This window comes from Puma concolor, chromosome B2 (assembly GCF_028749965.1).
Source record: "Puma concolor isolate L17-30 chromosome B2, mPumCon1.1.hap2, whole genome shotgun sequence".
Classification (NCBI taxonomy): domain Eukaryota; kingdom Metazoa; phylum Chordata; class Mammalia; order Carnivora; family Felidae; genus Puma; species Puma concolor.
Genome location: NC_141671.1, coordinates 7,614,851 through 7,632,953, shown reverse-complemented (window position 1 = coordinate 7,632,953; position 18,103 = coordinate 7,614,851). Strand labels below are relative to the sequence as shown.

Sequence of the window (18,103 nt, the reverse complement as noted above, 5' to 3'; positions counted from 1 at the left end):
ACTAATTGTTGTATTGACTTGCTTTTCCTTATGTTGTAGGAAATGCAGCCTCCCTGTGAGGGACCAGAGAGGTTTTCTGCCTTTCGTTTTCATTTCTCACCTGTACCTTTTCATTAACTTTGTCCGGAAGAACAGTTTCAAAGTTCCCACGACCAGAAACATCAGCCTCACCTTGGATCTTGTCAAACACATAAATTCTTTGGCACCTCCTCGGACCGTCCAAATTAGAAAGATTGCATCAGGGCCCAGGAATCTGTGTTTTACCAAGCGTCATTTTGATTCATGGTGAGGTCAGAGCCACGGTGTTGTCAGTATCCCCTAGTAGCCATTGGGGCACATCGCCTCTTAGTTGCAAAGTCCTAGCCCCTGTCAAATACATGAATATGTCGTGTCACCAGTACTTTCCCTCCTGGTATGCTGTTCCCATTCAGCGCCACTGCTGGTACCAACAAATGCATCTCGGCCTTGTGCAGGGCTGTCCAGGTCCTACCCACCCAGTGGTTGAGTCCCTTTTTGCAAAGGCTGGTTTTACGTTAGGATTCTACCACTCACTCCCAAAGGAATCCTGACTTAATACACCTGCAACCCTTAAGTGTTATCTAGGAGAAATGTATCTTTTTAATCACACAACGTCGACGCTGATCCTTTAGCACCACATAATCGTGTCACACACTGCTGCTTGCCACGTGCTTTCCTACGTTACTTCGCGTGGTCCTCGCGGCGAGGCGGGTAGAGCGGATTCTGCCAAACGTGCACACGGCTCTCTGCATCTGTGGATCCTACTGAGTTTTTCTTGTATTATGATATGAAACATGATCAGGTGAAACAAGGTAGAAACTTCTGGTTGTTCAGAGCAGTGCAAGATGCTCCCATTCTTTTATTGCCTTTAATTGAAACCTGTTCCTGTAACCTCAGGAGGACTGAAAAGATAAAGACCTGTCCTCCAACTTCCTCAGAGGCCTTTTCTGCAGGATTCGCTGTCACGAGCATGACACAATCTATCCACAAAGCATATGACAGTGTTCAATGACAATATTCCTCACAGGCTTTCCGAGTAGATAGGCAGTTTCCAAACGACACACTTGATCTGATCATTTTGGCACTTTAAATACGAATCACCGCTCTCTGCTGTGATTTCCATACGTGGCTGAGACAGGTGAACTGCTCTATCCATTGCACGCTGTCTGTACTTTGCATCTACATTCTTAAGCTCCCAGTCGTGCAAACTGAAATCAGTAGGCTTTGCTCCTGCACATGTTTGGTTGCAGGTATTTCCACCAATCAACTAGAAAACATGAGTTTAAACACCTCGGAGGAGACTGGTATTAAGCTAGATATTATGGCAGAGAAAAGCAAAGACATGAGACAGCCTCAGTCTAAAAAGACTCCCTCTGCTGAGATGAGTGTCTTAGGTTGGTTCCATAGGTTCTGTGTTCAAGGAATTCTCTTGCAAGTGAGTAGTTGAGGTCATGTTTTCAGAAAACCCTTCAAGGGAGTGAGAGAAACCAGACAGAACGGGAAGAAGCCAGACAGAAGGGTGGTTTTAGAAAACATCTGGCCTGGGATCGTTCTCATCACAGAACCCTGGAGAGTGGATCGTACGGCAGAGTTTGTCCTTCACAGAGAAAAGGGGACGAGGCTGTTTTACCTATCGCATTAGTCACTGGCTATGGGTTGCCTCCAGGCAAAGGAGGCACAACACCCCAGATGTCTTCAGTAGAGACAGCAACTCCTGTCAGCCAAGGACACTCTTCTGGAGAAGGTGGCAGGCATGAAACTTTCATAGCCAACCCCTCCAGTAGCTGAGCGAAGGGGGATCAGGGAAGCAACAGCTTCTCGTGTAGGAAAAATAATTACCTGTATTTCTAGTAATAATGATAGGGCTGTTAATAACAGAAAATGGTTATATGGTCTTTAATACACGTGAGACATCATTTTGAAAGCATCATAGCTATAGACTCAATTAATCCTTATGATGCTCCTGTGAGGGTAGGTAGTAGTATTATCCCCCTTTTACAGGTAAGGAAACTATGAATGATCATGACCCTGGAAATGACAATAGGAAGCGAGGGAAAGCAAAACCCAGGCACCGTGGAGGACGCAATTTTCAGGCGATATGTCTGTGGGCAAAAGTGGCTAGACCTGGTGTTTGTCTGGAGGATGACTATCCAGATAGGGTTCTGACACAGGTAAGAATCAAGAAGTACACTGAAGAGGAGGAAGATGTTGGCAGGAACACTCTTCATAAAATATACTTACCAACAATATAACTACATTTCCATAATAACCTGGTAAGATAAGGATTTGGATTTTAGAGAAAACCGATAATCACAGTATTTGTGATCAGCTTCACGGCACTCGGGAGGGGGGGGTCTGAGTAGCTCTTTACTGCCCAAACGGGAATAGAGCGTTTTCAGCTGTGACAACTAAAAGACTAGGTTCAATGTTTGAAGACTGTACGGATTGAATCGTGTCCTTGTACAAGTCAGGTGTTGAAGTCCTAACTGTCTTTGTGACTGTTGTCGGAGGCAGGGCTTTTAGAGAGGTAATGAAGGTCAAATGAGCTCATAGGTTGGCCTGAATCCAATATGTCAGGTGTCTTGAGAAGAGGGAGAGACGTCAGAGATGTGCACACAGAGAAAAAGTCCTAGGTAAGCAAGATGAAGCCAATGTTAAAGAGAACCAGTGACTGAAACCATCATCACTAAGTACTTTGAATGCACCATTGGGCTTTCGAATATAGCGAATCTATATACATGTAGTTCAACCTGAAACATTAACTGTATTAGTTTGCTCGAGCTGCCATTCCAAAGCACCACAGATGGGGTGGCTTTCACAGCAGAAATTAATTTTCTCACAATTCAGAGAGTAGCAGTTGAATATCAAGGTTTTGGGCAGGATTGGTTTCTCCTGCGGCCTCTCTCCTGGGCTTGTGGACGGTGTCTTCTCTCTGTGTCTTCTGCGTGTCCTCATCTGTCCTTAGGAGGACGCCACTCATATTGGATTATGGCCTACCCTAATGACCTCATTTGAGGTTAATTACCTCTTTAAAGACCCTGTCTCTAAATATAGTCCCATTCTGAGGTTAATGGTGGTTAGGACTCCAATGTACGAATTTTGGAGTGGGACACCATTCAGCCCGTAACACTGGCCGTTTCTGAAACATAACCTCCAAGTACTTTGTACACGTGATGTGTTCCTCTCCTGAGAAAATTGGCTGCAGGTGTTTCCTTTTGTATTCGTTGGTTTGCTTTGTACCAAGTGACTTTGCTAAGAAAGCTACAGCTGATTGGTTTGGAGGCTGACTCAGAGATCATTGCGAAGAGGGCTGGCCTCCTATGAGAACTCTCTCTAACAATGCTGCTTGCATTTGAGCAGAGAAAATCAACCACACATACTTTTTGTCTTGGTGGCTTTGAATCCATAGCATACAAAGAGAAGATAGAAACAGGAGGTAAAGCAGAGACAGAGAGATGCTGAATCCTAGGAATGGTGGGGTGATGGGCATGGCAGCCACAGATGCCTCTGTGTTGAAATCAGCCTCTTTGTTGCCTGGGCTTCCTCTGCATCGATGTGTGTCACTAGTTACTGGTTGGCTTAAGCCAATGGAAGGCACTGGTAAGAAATTTGATTTCAGGTAGAAGGGGACAGCCACGGTATTTTTCCCTCTCCTCCTGTCCCAGCTGGTGTCTCAGGCAGAGACTATATCATCTTCATGATTCTAGCTCTGCCTGAGAGCACCTTCTTTGATAGTCAGACTTTCCTTCCATGGTTCCATTTTCCTTCACGTGGCTGCCCTCTGTGGAGTCTGGTAATGCTGTCTTCTCCCTTTGTCTCTCCGGCCCGCAGGATGAGAGCAGATTTTAGCTGTTTTTAATGAGCACAACCATCCCTCACGGGCTTCTCACCTCTTTCATCATTTGTGAAACCAGTTCTTCTATTAAATTCCTCATACTTGAAATACCTGAAGAAATTTCTGGTTTCCTGACTGGACCACAGTTCCATCCTTTTCTAAGGCGATGAATTCAAGAGTCGTCAAGACAACACCTATTCCACCCTTTAATACGAATAGCAATCTGTTTGTAATCTTTGGTGTGCATTGCCTAGGTCGTGTTTGGCATTTCTTTGCTGTCTCGTGGGGCCTCACAATACATATCCATCATTTGAGAAAGCTTAAGCCTGTCTGATTTTTACAACCTGGCAGATTCCAGCCTAACTAAAGCAATAATCTCTGAGGGAATAGCACTCTTATCAAAAAAGGCAAATTATTTAATCACAGGGTCATAGAAAGGTTAGGATCAGGGCAGGTCCTAATAGCAATCTTCGTATTTACATGGATGTTTATCCCATCCAGTTACCTCCTGGAATTCTTAGACTGGGCTCCAGTAGGTAAGGCATACTTAGTTAGAATATGGACCAATTTCACAGATGCTGTAAAATTCCTTTAAGATTATACCCCTTTAAGTTACTCAAACCATAGAGATGGTGAAGGTTATCTGTTTTATTATCCATATTCCTCTTAAAGCCTCAGAGGTAACCCTTATAATACTGTTGCAGCAGAATCATGGAAAAATCTTGCAAAGCAGTCTGATCGAAGGGGTGGGGAGGGGGGGCAGAGGCAACCTAGGACCAGCACAGCTGTAATTTTTTTGAAGATTCATAGAGGATGCTTATATATATATATCCAATGCTAAGAAACTCTTGTATAGACTGGTAGAATGATACAATGTCCTTCAACATTTTTCTTCCCAATAATCTTTTAGGTGCATGGATTTGCATGCTCTAAGTTGACACATGGCATTGAAAGCATATTTGGAGAAATAAATATCATTTGTCATTGTTTCAAATTAAATCCATGCAGGGGCGCCTGGGTGGCTCGGTTGAGTGTCCGACATCGGCTCGGATCATGATCTCATGGTTTGTGAGTTCGAGCCCTGCCTCCGGCTCTGTGCTGTCAGCTCAGAGGCTGCTTCTGATCTTCTGTTCACCCCTCTTTCTGTCCCTCCTTGCTTTCACTCTCTCAAAAATAAAACATTAAAAAATTTTAAAAAACCAACAAAAACAAAAACCAAATTAAATCCGTGCAAAGGACTTTAGGATGTTCTGTGAGACACCCAGGGAGAGAGCATGAAGTGAAGGTGTCTGTGGAACAGCAATCCCAGAGACCTTAGTCCTGAGTTTTCCAGGCGGTTATAACAGCGCTACTTAGAAAATCTCCTCATTAAATCAAATGATACGAGTTTCCATGCCGCAGTCGGGACTGTTGCTCCCTGCCAGATGATAAATTAATGCTTCTTGTAACACCACTGTGCTGGCAGGGGCCGGGACAACCCCCACCGCACATCATGGTGAATGCACTGACCCCAATCCAGCTGAACAGCAGAATGACCTTCGAGGCAGCCAGAGCTGCTTGCGGTAGAGACTTAGGAGTAAGAGGAACGAACCAATTGTCTTAGGCGTGGGCGGACAAGAAGAAAAGCATGGCCCCTGAGAAGGAGCTAGGGCTTTGAGTCTCCTTCCTGGGGGAGACCAGCTTGAGCTAATCTGCTCTCCCAGTTCGTGTCAGAGAGGGGAGGCGAACCCCGTGCGAGGCAAGGATGATGGTCTTGGATAGGATTTCACTTGTCCTGCTTCGTGGAAGGAGCACATTCCAAGGGAGTGAGAAAATCAAGAATTAGGAGGCACAAAGCCTTTCCCCACTGACTGCCACCCTGTGGCAACGGATTTGGGTTCAGTTTGCGCAGAAAGCCAGACTGTGGCATCTTTGGGGGAAAGGATTTACCTTCCTAACCTTCCTGACCATTGGAATCCAAATGGACAGGAGAGGGAATGGTGCCAGGAGTGTGAGAGGTTTCACGGAATCTGGGACCACCTGTTTTTTTTAAATGTCAGTTTTATGTCCTTCTGTTTTGTGTGTGTGTGTGTGTGTGTGTGTGTGTGTGTGTGTGTGTGTGTGTGTTTTAATGGGTGCTTCTTTCTTATAAAAGGAAAATGCAAAGTCATATAGTGTGCCAGTGTATTTTACTTCTGTGATCACCGATTGAAATGATCTGTGTGACGTTATTTAATATTAATGACACCATGGTGGTTAAATGGATGATATTTTACTAACTTATTTGGAAGAGTTATTTGCAGTTATTTTATTAATGTTTTTCTATTTAGGGTATAAGGTTAGGAAGATAAATCACTATGTGTTGATGAGGAAAATAAGGGCAGGGCTCTGTAATTTTTTTTTCCTTGGAACTTTCATGCTTTCAATGAAAGAACCTCAAGGCATATGCTTCTTTGAGATAAAATACATTTTGCATACTGTCTTCCCCCTCACAACCTGGGCCTCTGCCTCACCCCGTCGGATGTTGGCTCCGGGCATGTCTTATCTCTTCCTAACATGCATCCTGCCATGTTCTATTCCTTAAATGAATGGAAACCTTGTTTAAACAGGGGAGGACTCTAATGATCACCTCACCTGTGTAAATGACTGCATGAGCAGGCTTCGGTCATCATCATTAAAAACGTGTTTACTCGGCAAGTTCTGCTGTATGAGTGACTCTGTAAGAATTCTCCACAATAGTTATCCGGAGATGGAAATATAGTTAAGTGACTACTTCCGTGTGTATTTTAAAATGAAAGGTGGCAGTTTAATAAAATGGAAAAGGAGTGGGTTTGGGAGTTAGAGCTTACTTCTGAGTCTGCGTTTTCCATTGACTCCTGATGTAACCTTGGGCAAGATATATGACCTTGTGCAGGCCTCAGATGCTTTGTCTATAAACTGAGAATAACATCCACTTTATTAAGATTGTAGCAGGAAAGAGATGCTCCATGAGAACACCTGACAGAGTTGGCACAGAGTACGAACAGAAACACGATGTTTTGCTTCTTTTTAGTGTTTTCATTTCCCTATTTTTTATTCTTCTTTGAGAATTCATGGGTAACACTGTGTTTGATTACACAGAGGTTTGCGACAGACTTTGTATCTTCAAGGGGCGCCTGGGTGGCTCAGTCAGTTAAGCGTCTGACTCTTGATTTCAGCTCAGGTTGTTATCTTACCGTTCATGAGTTTGATCCCCGAGTCAGGCTCTGCACTGACAGCACGGAACCTGCTTGAGATTCTCTCTTTCTCTGCCCCTCCCCTGCTGGCGTGTGCGTGCACGTGTGCAACAAATAAATAAACTTTTAAAAAAATGAGTCAAATTTGCACTTTCTTAAGAGAACAGACCAACAGAGAAACTTCAGTAAGCAAACAGCTGTGGAGCTGGCGGGTCAGAGGATGTCCTCTCAGCTCTGGTGATTTTTGTCTTGCCATTTTGATCATTTAGCATCATCTTTTTATTTTAATTTTAAATCGACTGAATGTTATTAAAATGAGCATGTTCTAGTTTCGTGGCAAATTTACATTCTAGAAAGGACTCAATGGGTGGCAACATACTGAATACTTGCAAAAATGATTTGACAAGTTCAGTTCAAAAAGAAAGGGGCGCGGGGCGCCTGGGTGGCTCAGTCGGTTAAGCGTCCCACTTTGGCTCAGATCATGATCTCGCGGTCCGTGAGTTCGAGCCCCGCGTCAGGCTCTGTGCTGACAGCTCACAGCCTGGAGACTGTTTCGGATTCTGTGCCTCCCTCTCTCTCTGGCCCTCCCCCGTTCATGCTCTGTCTCTGTCTCAAAAATAAACGTTAAAAAAAAAATAAAAACAAAAACAAAAAAGAAAGGGGCATAAGTGATGGGCCAAAAAAAAAAAAAAAAAACACAACCCCAAACCCTGACGGGCATGAATTCAAGCTGCTCGACTTTCTCAGAATGACTGATGTACAGTTTTAAAGGGCCCACATAAAGAGCTCTTTCTGCAGAGGGTACTAATGTTATGATATCACTGCAGCTGGCGAGGTCAGCTGAGACATTGGCTAGGTAGCAGAAAACATGTTGCCCGGCTTCATTTCCTTCTAAACAAGGGCATATTCCATATTTTGAACAGAATACCTATCATTTCACAGATCTAAAAAGAAACTTGGTTTGGGAGCAATGTGATGTAGTAACAGGATATGAGTTTTGGAGTCAGATCTGTCCAACTGAGGTCATATACCAGCTGGACACATTTGAGGAAGTCATTTATCCATCTGTGTCTCAGTGTCTGAAAAATGGGGACCGTGCCATCCAACTCACTGGCTGGTGGTGAGAATTTAAATGCGATACTGCCCGTGGAAGCGTCTGGTATATACTATATTCCCAATAAGGGTCGCTCTGTGTGTGTGTGTTTTAACCGATATTCTCATTTATAATTTTAATGGTTCAAACAAACCCCTACAGCCAGGGAGATTTGGAAATCTCACAGAGCTCCCCTGAAGAAACCTTTTAAGGACTCCTGTGAAATAATATCACGAACATATGGAGTAGATTTCCAACTTGAACACACTGTGCCCTCAGGATTAAGATGAAAATTATTGACTTTTACCCGCCCTGGAAAGTCTGACAGGAGGGCAACACATTTGACCCCTCACAAACCCGACTGGCTTTGCCAACACCAAGGAGCCACAAAATGTTAGATGGAGAAATGTGCCTGCTTCCAAGCCTGCAGAATACCTCTGATTAGAAGTTCAGGGTTCTACATCCAGGTGACCTATTGCGAGACTGACCGTGGCGGCTTCTTAATACCGTGACCGTTTGTTTCCTTCTGTCTTCCGTTTATGTTGTTGATGGCGGTTCTTGGAGACAAAATCACTAGCTGAAGCAGAGTGTTTTCCCCAGCACTAACTTGTTAGCTCATTCCCAAAGCTCTGCTACAGTTGGATGAGGTTCACTTGCTTCTGAGAGGCTGTTGTTTGACGTTTGGATTCCATTCACATGACTTTATCCTTCATAACTCACAGATGATCATTAATAATAAATGCTGTCATGAGTATGTTATGTGAAAAGTGAGATTTAAGAGGCTGGATTTCTAAGGCAAGACCGATGGGGCTGCAGTGGGACATTGAAGTTATAAGGAAACTTCTTGCCTCTCTGAATTAGACTATTAATTATGTCCAATCTCTTTCTCGATCTTTCTGACGGGCCCTCTCAATGCAGTTGCAGAATAGAATTAGAGATTTAAAAAATGTCAAAACCAAGAGTTCATTAGTCCAGCTTGCTAAATCCACTGGTACAATAACAGATGAAAATATTTTCTTTGAAGGGTGTTTTTCAAAACCTACAATATCACATTAAAGATAACAAGACTCTATTAATATACGAAAGGTTACTCGAGGCCAAGGCCGGATTTCAGAATAGGAAAGTAAGGTGCTTATGTGTGCATTGATTGTCAGGCAACTATGACTTAGTGGGAAACAATTTTAATTAAAAAAATAAAATTCAACTCACGTTTTTACTACTTATGTGACTTACTTAGTTGCTTAACTGTACAAAGCTTTAGTTCCATTACCTTATGAATGAAAATAAGGATATCACCATATAGCAATGTTGTAATAAATGTGTAGAATATCTGAGGCAACCTTAAAATGTGGCATGTCCTCAATAAAAATTATGAACACTCATCATATCCAAAAATATATTGTGGGTTTGAATCACCATGATTCACAAAAACTATACTCGTTGAGAGACAGAAATGATAGATAATTCTAAATGCCCTGCTACTCGTCCAAGGTTACAGAGTGACCTTGCCAATTTGAATGGCTAAGGTCTTGGTGTGCCCAGTATAACAAAACGACATTAGATAACACCAGTCTGGGTCACGAAGTGATAGAACGTAATGGTGGTATTGTGGGGTTTCACGCTAGGGGACCTGGGTTTGCATCCTGGGCATCCGCTTCGTATTTGCGTAATCACTTAAAGCTTCACTTTCCACATGTGTGAAATGGTGATAATAGTAATGAATCTTGGGGTTGTTGTGAGGATTATAGGAAGCAACTCAATCAAAATGCTTAGCCCAGTTCTAAGCCCAGAACTCTCTCTGTATTTGGGTGTGTGTGTGTGTGTGTGTGTGTGTGTGTAAATTGTGGCAGTATGCACACAACATAAAAATTTACTGTCTTAAGTATTTTTTTCCATCACAACTATTTTTAAGTGCACAGCTCAGTGGTATGAAATATATGTACAACGTTTGACAACTTCACCACCATCTATCTCCATAGTGTCCTCAAGGTCTATTCATGTGGTGTGTACATATCACATTTTGTTTTCCGTCCGTCGATGGAGCTTGGTTGTTTCTACCTATCGTGAACAAGTTGCTATGAACAGGAGTACAAAAATATCTTTGAGCCCTGGCTTTCAGTTCTTTGGGGTATATATTCAGAAGTAGAACTGCTGGATGAGATGCTAATTCTATTTCTAAATAGTTGAGGCATTTTCATGCTTTCTTCTCCATAGTGGCTGAGCCATTTTGCATCAGCACCAACAGCACTCAAGGGTTCCAATTTCTCCATGTCCTCATCAGTATTTGTTATTTTGTTTTGTTTTATAGTAGCCAACATAATGGGAGTGATGTGGGTAAATATATATTTTTAAATAGCGAGTTTGTATTATTATGCGTGTGATTGTCTCTTTGGACTATGGTTTATACTTCGCATTGTCCAAATTCCTGGGCAGTGATTAATCCTGGGAGGGTAGATAAGTTAGGCATTAGGACTAGGGAGAGGAGATTCTTCAACAATAGATACGTGTCTGGAGCGGAAGAGGCTAAGAATTCTAAGGCATGGGGTGAGTGAAGTAAGTCAGAGAAAGACAAATGCAGTAAAACCTTGGTTTGTGAGCATAATTCGTTCTGAAAACATGCTTCTAATCCAAGGCACTTATATATCAAAGCATATTTCCCCATAAGAAATACTGGAAACTCAGTTGATTCATTCCACAACCCAAAAAAGTATATATATAAAAATGATTACAGTACTGTAATGTAACACAAAATAATAAAAAATATACAAAATATAAAGAAAAATCAACCAACGAACTTGCCCTTACCTTTGAAAACCTTTGTGACTAGTGTGAGGGAAACGAGAGAGGAGGGTTATTGTGTAGGACGACTTTCGTTATCACTAACAGAATCACTGCTACCCCTTGGCTCAATGGAATCTTCTTCTGCATGAGGGCCATTTTATATGCTCACATGGATGTTGACTACAGTGCAGTATTAATAAACTCTCGTCATATACTGTATTTAATGTAACTGGCAATGAGGCAGCAGAGGAAAGGGTCTCTATCTGCAGGCAGCCTGACCTAGAAGGAAGCAAAGGGTTCCTAAGCTCACTTTTCTGGGAAAGCAAAGGACTGTCCACAGGTGCTTGAAAGTAACAAAAACTACACTAGTGCCAGTTGGGGCACCTTCCAACGTCCTGAAAAATCACTGATTTCTGCCAAACACCTCGGCCTGAGACCGAGCATCCGAGCGTGGGAGATGATCACCCACAATCCCGCAGAGAGAGAGAGGGAGAGAGAGAGAGAGAGAGAGAGAGAGAGAGAGAGAGAGGATAATCAGTGGCTCAGGTGTGATTGTGTGACTTTCAGCATCACGTACGACTCGTAGTGCCAGACATCGCTCGTTTATCAAGTTAAAGCGTATCAGAAATGCTTGCTCATCTTGCAGAACACTCATGGAACAAGATACTCTCAATCCAAGGTTTTACTGTATATGATTTCACTTGTATGTGGAATAAAATAAACAGAGTAGACCCTTACATACAGAGATCCAACTAATGATTGCCAGAGGGGAGGTTGGTGGGGGTGGGGGATGGGTGAAATAGGTGCAGGAGGTTAAGAGGTACAGACTGCCAGTTATTAAGCAAGTAGGTCACGTTGACGAAAACTACAGCACAGGGAATACAGTGAGTAACACCGTAATAACATCGCGTGGTGACTACACTTGTCGTGGTAAACTTGGAGAATTGTGCTGCACACTGTGTTGTGCGCTTGAAACTCACATAATGTTGTGTGTCACCTACACTTTAGTAGTGAGTTAAAAAAAATCTAAGGAGGAAGGGGCGGAAGGAGGAAATAAATCCCTTCGGGAAGAGATAAATTACCTTTTCCTGGCTGTACTAACCCAAGCTATGGCTATAACTCTCATCTTAATTTAATCAAGAAGATACTTCTTTTGGTTCTACGTTGTGGAACTTTGGAGTTCTAGAGATGAGCATCCGAGTGGCCCCCCTGGTAGGGAGGTGACAGGGTGGCTATGACGGAGAGTTTGCTTCGTAAGTTGCAGTGAGACCCTGCCGGAGAGCTCAAGGCAGCGAGCCCACTTTCCTGACATCTGTGGTTTCTGAGATTGGGTTGAGAGATGCGTCTGAGCTGCTACCAGCTCCGGGTAGGGCAACAAGCAGGTCTCCAAGAAAATCCGTTTCTGTGACCCTAGGAATCCTAAAATTGTAGCAGGAGGTGTACTAGACAAAGAATGAGAAGCCCTCATGCTCCCCTGGGCAAGTGGAGGCTCAGAGAGCTCCCAGACTCCAGGCACTTACAAATGTGATGTTACGGTAGAAATGGAGATAGAGAAACGTGTACAAGATAGTTCTGTCTATTAATGCACTCCGTGTGTGGATTCATCCAGAAGTGGATGTCTTAGACGAGCCTATTCCGGAGTATGGCAGCTTTGGCCGACGTATGGCCTTTGGTTCGCTGTGACCACACTATACATCCTCCCAAACAGCAGGGAGCCTCCGGGTACCCAGCTCAGTAAAACCGTGCCCCTCGAATTTAATGATCATCTGATTCTATTAGAGGTGGAGTGTGAACGTAGGTGTTACATTCCAAAGGTTGAGAAGTGGATCGAGATGTGTAGAGAAGAGTGTAACTCGGACAGAATGCTCCCGAAGTCTTGAGCTCCAGTCCAGACTCCGCGATTTCACTTACCGGGTAGGTGATCTCTGCCAATTTACCTCATTCTTCTGAGCCTCAGTGTCCTCAAGTCTCAAATGATGGTGCATAATAGTACTGACTAGAAATACACGTAGACAAACAATTACAGTAGCATGTGTGTTTAATACTCCGGTAAGAATTCTGAGCGTTGCAGAAGAAATGTACACAAGTGTGGCAGATTACATTTTCAAAAGCAGCAACAGTGTCCTCCCATCTCGCTTGCTCATCTACTGTGTGACCTTAATACTCTCTGCATTAAGGGTCAGACATCTGTGCTTCTCCCCCCTTGAGTCTGGGCTGGCTTATGACTTGCTGTAGCCAGTAGAATGTGGGGAGGTGATGTTGTGTGAGTCCTGAGGTGAGGCCAGGAGGGGCATCGTGGATTCCACCTTGCTTGCTGGAACTTCTCCCCTTGAGGTCTTTAGTCTTTGTGTAAGTGGTCCATTTGTCCCAAGGCCTCTGTGCTGTGAGGAAACTCAAACTAGCTCAGGCAGAGACACCACAGGGAGAGCTCTTGAGACTTTTTGGAGAGCATAAGAGATACCTGGCCACCCCCTCCCTAATGGTTGCATCCCCGCTGATAATTCTAGCAACAGCCACTTTCTGACTGCAACCATGGGAAAGTTCCTGAGTGGGCACTATCCAGCTGAGCCCTTCTTGAATTCTTGGCCCACAAAGTCCTGGGCCAAACAGATGGAGGGTATAAGCCGTTATGTTTGAGGTATTGTTACTGTTCAACAAAAGAGATCAGAACGGTAGGGCCCCTAACCTAGACTTGTAGGATCGGGAAGGCTTCCTCAGAAAAATAACATCAGAAATGACATCTTGAGGATAAGCAAGGTTAAGCGGTTGGGTGTGGTGATGGTACTCCAGTCAAGGACCCAAGCTGAGGGAGAGTGCCCACCGTACAGAGCCCATGGAACATTAAGGGCTCTTAGGTGTTGTTTGAGCTTGCCAGAGAGGAGACAGAGAGGGGCAGGAGAGTCTCCGTGTGGAAGTAATGAGGGTATGGACGGTCACTGAAGGAGCTGGAAGGGGGTGAGGAATAACTGGAAGGGTAAGAGAGTAGAGCCCCTGAGGCAGCAGCGACGAACAAAGGCATTTCCGTGTTGTGCAGAGCAAGCAAAGTCCGTGAACGAAGACCGGGAAAGGGTAGGCAAAGAGGTGAGAGAAAAGCCAGAGTGTGGGGTCCAATCAGAAATGAGACAATTGTAAATAGCTGTCCTTGGTATCTGATAGCTACTGATTGGTCAGGGCAGCGGAGATCTAGGACACACGTCTGGTTTTGAGTCGCACGAGGGGTGAAGGACATTGGCAACGGCAGCCTCGGTGCAGGAGCGGGGACAGGTCATGTTGCTGTGAGTTGAGTAGAGACGGGGTAAGCGTGTCATGTCAGCGCTGAGAAAGTGGCCAGTGTAGTTTGGCTCAAGAAGGACGGGATGGATGGAAAGAAGGCAAACTCTGGCTGTGGAACTTACACGACGGTGGAGAGGTTCTACCTTCACACTCTCCTCTCTACGGTCGCAGCCGCTTGAGATGTGGCTAGTGCCACTGAGGAATGGAGCTTTAAGTTTTATTTAAGTTTAATTGACTTGATTGAAAAGAATACATGCGACGAAGGGTGATCATGGAAGAGAGAGCAAAGCGTACGGGATCTGTAGGAAGAGATTTTTTGAGGGAGTTTTTGTTTCTGTTGCTGTTAAGATAGTAGAGACTTGTGCACTTTTTTTTTTTTAACATTTATTTATTTTCGGAGGAGAGAGAGACAGAGGGCGAGTGGGGGAGGAGCAGAGAGAGAGGGAGACACAGAATCCGAAGCGGGCTCCAGGCTTCCAGCTGTCAGCACAGAGCCTGGTGCGGGGCTCGAACCCACGAGTCGTGAGATCCTGACCCGAGCTGAAGTCCGATGCCCGCTTGACTGAGCCACCCAGGCGCCCCGAGACTTGGGTACTTTTAAATACCGGTGAGTATTAGGCAGCAAAGAGGAGCATTTGAAGTTGCAGGACAGGATCAGGGAAGGAATCAATATGGTCTCTTGAGGAGAAAGGTCGTCGGTTGATGGGATCTAAAGCCGAGACGTATGCCTTGGCTTTTTGGAATGCTCGGGACCAGGGGCCGTGGGAGGGAAGAGGGGAAGGGAGTGTTGATGGCTTTGGATGCCGTCGGGTGCGTAGGCTGGTGGCGGGAAGCGGAGTGGGTTTCCAGCTGATGGATTCCGCGTTCTCTGCGGGGTGGGAATTGAGCTCATTTGTTGCCACGGAGGGGAAGCGTGGTGAGGTGGAGGTTTCAGAGAGCTGGGGACATTTAACACAGCCTTGTGGAGAAGACGAAGTTGCCCAGTCTGTCTCAGATGCAGAGAACATCTGCGCCTTCAGGCTTTCGGATTCTGCAGCCACGGTTACTACTGACGCTGTTGTGACACGGACCCACCTATGCCTCCCTCCTAGCACCTCGTCTCCGGACACTTGTCACCTCCATCTTTTAGCGTATTTATTCACCTGCCGGCTGTGTTGCTCTTGGCCACTTCCAGGTGTGCAGGACCCGTCACCTAAATTCATCCCTATTTCCCTGGCGCGCGTAGCACGATTCTGCTCCCACCAAGGAGGCTCGGGAAATGCTTGTTGAGTGAGGGAATGTGTGAGTGAAGAAAGAAGAGATGCGTGGCACTCAGGAAAACCCCTTCTCTGACTCAGGTTCACCTTCCTCATTCATATGCATGATTGGCTTCATTTCTATTTCACATTTCTGGCTTACACATAGCTGGAGCCTCTCCCTGTTCTAATGATGCTTCAGAGAGGCATAATGTAAAACCAACCGAAGTGATGCCGTATGGAAAAGAAGGGCTGCTATTTTTGAGACTGTTTTTTTTTTTCTTGCTAAAAATCTTTATTTTTGTGGAGTCCAGACGTGGCCAGAAAGCTGACACTTGGGGGGGGGGGTTCCTTTTTCCCCAGTGTAACTGACCTCCCAGAGTTCCTGCTCTTGTCCCTCATTCTCCAGGGTATAAACAAACACTGGGATTGGCCAGAGCCCTGACCTTCCGGATGATGAAGGCTCACTGGGGTTAAATTCTAACTAAGATCTTTCCCCTGGGTCTCAAATTCTATCATGTTGTGCTATATTTACCAATGATGTTACACTTTATCTTTATCTTAGCCAATATTTAACTTTTGTGGAGGGAAAACATGTCATGAATGCATTACTCATAAGTTTCCATATTTCCCAAAGATTTTCGCAAGTGGCAGAGATGAAACTTCTGGGGTCCTATTAATACAGTTGAACTGAAGCCAAGTGCCAAATTTTAGTGAATTCAGAGGGGTAGAAATAGGTTTGTGTAGAGGCTAGCGGAAATATGCTAAGTGATTTCACATGGCTGGTTGATCAGTTATCAGCCTTCCCGTTGCAATGGTCTTCTTAGCTTGGGAATCAAATGGTTTTTAAAACAGGCAATTAATGGGGCACCTGGGTGGCTCAGTCGGTTAAGCGTCCGACTTTGGCTCAGGTCACGATCTCGCGGTATGTGAGTTCGAGCCCCGCGTCGGGCTCTGTGCTGACCACTCAGAGCCTGAAGCCTGTTTCCGATTCTGTGTCTCCCTCTCTCTCTCTGACCCTCCCCCGTTCATGCTCTGTCTCTCTCTGTCTCAAAAATAAACGTTAAAAAAAAATTAAAAAAAAAATAAAATAAAACAGGCAATTAAGAATGCAGAAAATGGGTCTTATTCACTGAAAACATGGGGAGGTCACCTCTTTTTCCCCCAATTCCAGTCTCTGTTCAATTAAATATGTAGCTGCCAGTGGGAAGATCTAAGGATGGAATGAAATTTTTCCTCATCCCATTTTTGTGCTAACACGTAAGCTTCTGAACCGGAACATCTTTGTGCGAATCAAATGCCTCCTGGTACTGGTGGCTTGGGGACTGCCGAAACCCATAGTGTTTTCAAAAACTGAAATAGGCTGTTGAAAGAAGAATTTTCATTGACAAACACCCTTGAAAATTCATTATTTAGGGGCGCCTGGGTGGCGCAGTCGGTTGAGCGTCCGACTTCAGCCAGGTCACGATCTCGCGGCCCGTGAGTTCGAGCCCCGCGTCGGGCTCTGGGCTGATGGCTCAGAGCCTGGAGCGTGTTTCCGATTCTGTGTCTCCCTCTCTCTCTGCCCCTCCCCCGTTCATGCTCTGTCTCTCTCAGTCCCAAAAATAAATAAACGTTGAAAAAAAAATTAAAAAAAAAAAGAAAAGAAAATTCATTATTTATACCGCAAGCTGAAATCCGACCATAGAAGCTCTTCTCTTGATTTCCCAAGCGACCTCATAAAAGGTTTGGGCTAGCTAACGTTCTGTCATTCCAAAATCCAAAGAAAATAAATTTTATCCAGATGCTGGCCTTGGGGACGTGTGTTGCATTACCAACAAAACCGAATATTTGTTTTTTGGAAAATCTTACTACTGTATATAATTTAAAGTAAAGGTTATATCTGTTTCTTCTTTCTTGTCCAGTTTCTTGTTTTCAGCCTCCAATGCCACTTTCCCACTTCTGAGTCTCTGGCCTTTCCATGTTTGTCGACAGTGTGCATGATTAAAATGATATTTTCATATTTCAGTATAGTTGGAGCTCCTTAAAGCAGGGGGTTGTAAGTGCAAAAAAAAAAAAAATAGATATGCAGTTCCCTAATGGCTTATTACCATCACATTTGCAATTCAGATCAGCTTCTAAATTGACTGAAATTTTTAAACACATAGCAGGCAGTTTAAACTAATGATTGTCTGGAGGTTCACATCTGACATGAACTAAGCTTCTGTTCAAAACAAATTGCAAATAATTCCTCCCTTAGAGTCAAAATGTCACTTTTAAAACTCCATGTTATTGCTAGATTTTTGTCAGTTACATACGAAAAAAGAAAATCTGCTTTTATCTGGAGTATTCTACCTTTGAAAGGATGGAGTGACACCATTTTCCTATTTAAAAAAATAACACAACAACATGTATCTGTATATATGGCTCTTCTACATCAGTTTCACTAGGAATCGCCCCCCTCCTCCCCCACTTCCCCCTTCAAAAATCCTAATTGTAAAGTAAAATACCCTTGGGGCAGTGGTAGGCCCAAGTTGCTTAGCAACCCTCAGCAGGTAGCGGGATTCAGCTGCAGCTGTTCTGATTCTTTCCTAAAGAACCTTCTTATTACTGTTTGTGTTAATCTTTAACCAGGCTTTTAAACTGCAGTCTTTCTCTCGCCGTCTCTTGTTGTTAGATTGAGGGGGCCTACTCA

At 44.2% G+C, this 18,103-nt stretch overlaps 1 long non-coding RNA gene across 3 annotated transcripts in view; it reads left to right on the top strand.

The window, feature by feature from the left end:
- Positions 1-18,103, top strand: part of LOC147580699 (uncharacterized) — a 47,542-nt gene that overhangs the window by 16,163 nt on the left and 13,276 nt on the right. Inside the window, exon 1 of one of the 3 annotated variants that reach the window (XR_015251023.1) lies at positions 12,699-12,835. The exons of the other annotated variants lie outside the window; for them this stretch is intronic. This is a non-coding gene — a long non-coding RNA (uncharacterized LOC147580699). Of the gene's footprint in view, positions 1-12,698; positions 12,836-18,103 lie in introns of those variants that run through there. 3 annotated transcript variants of the gene reach the window in all.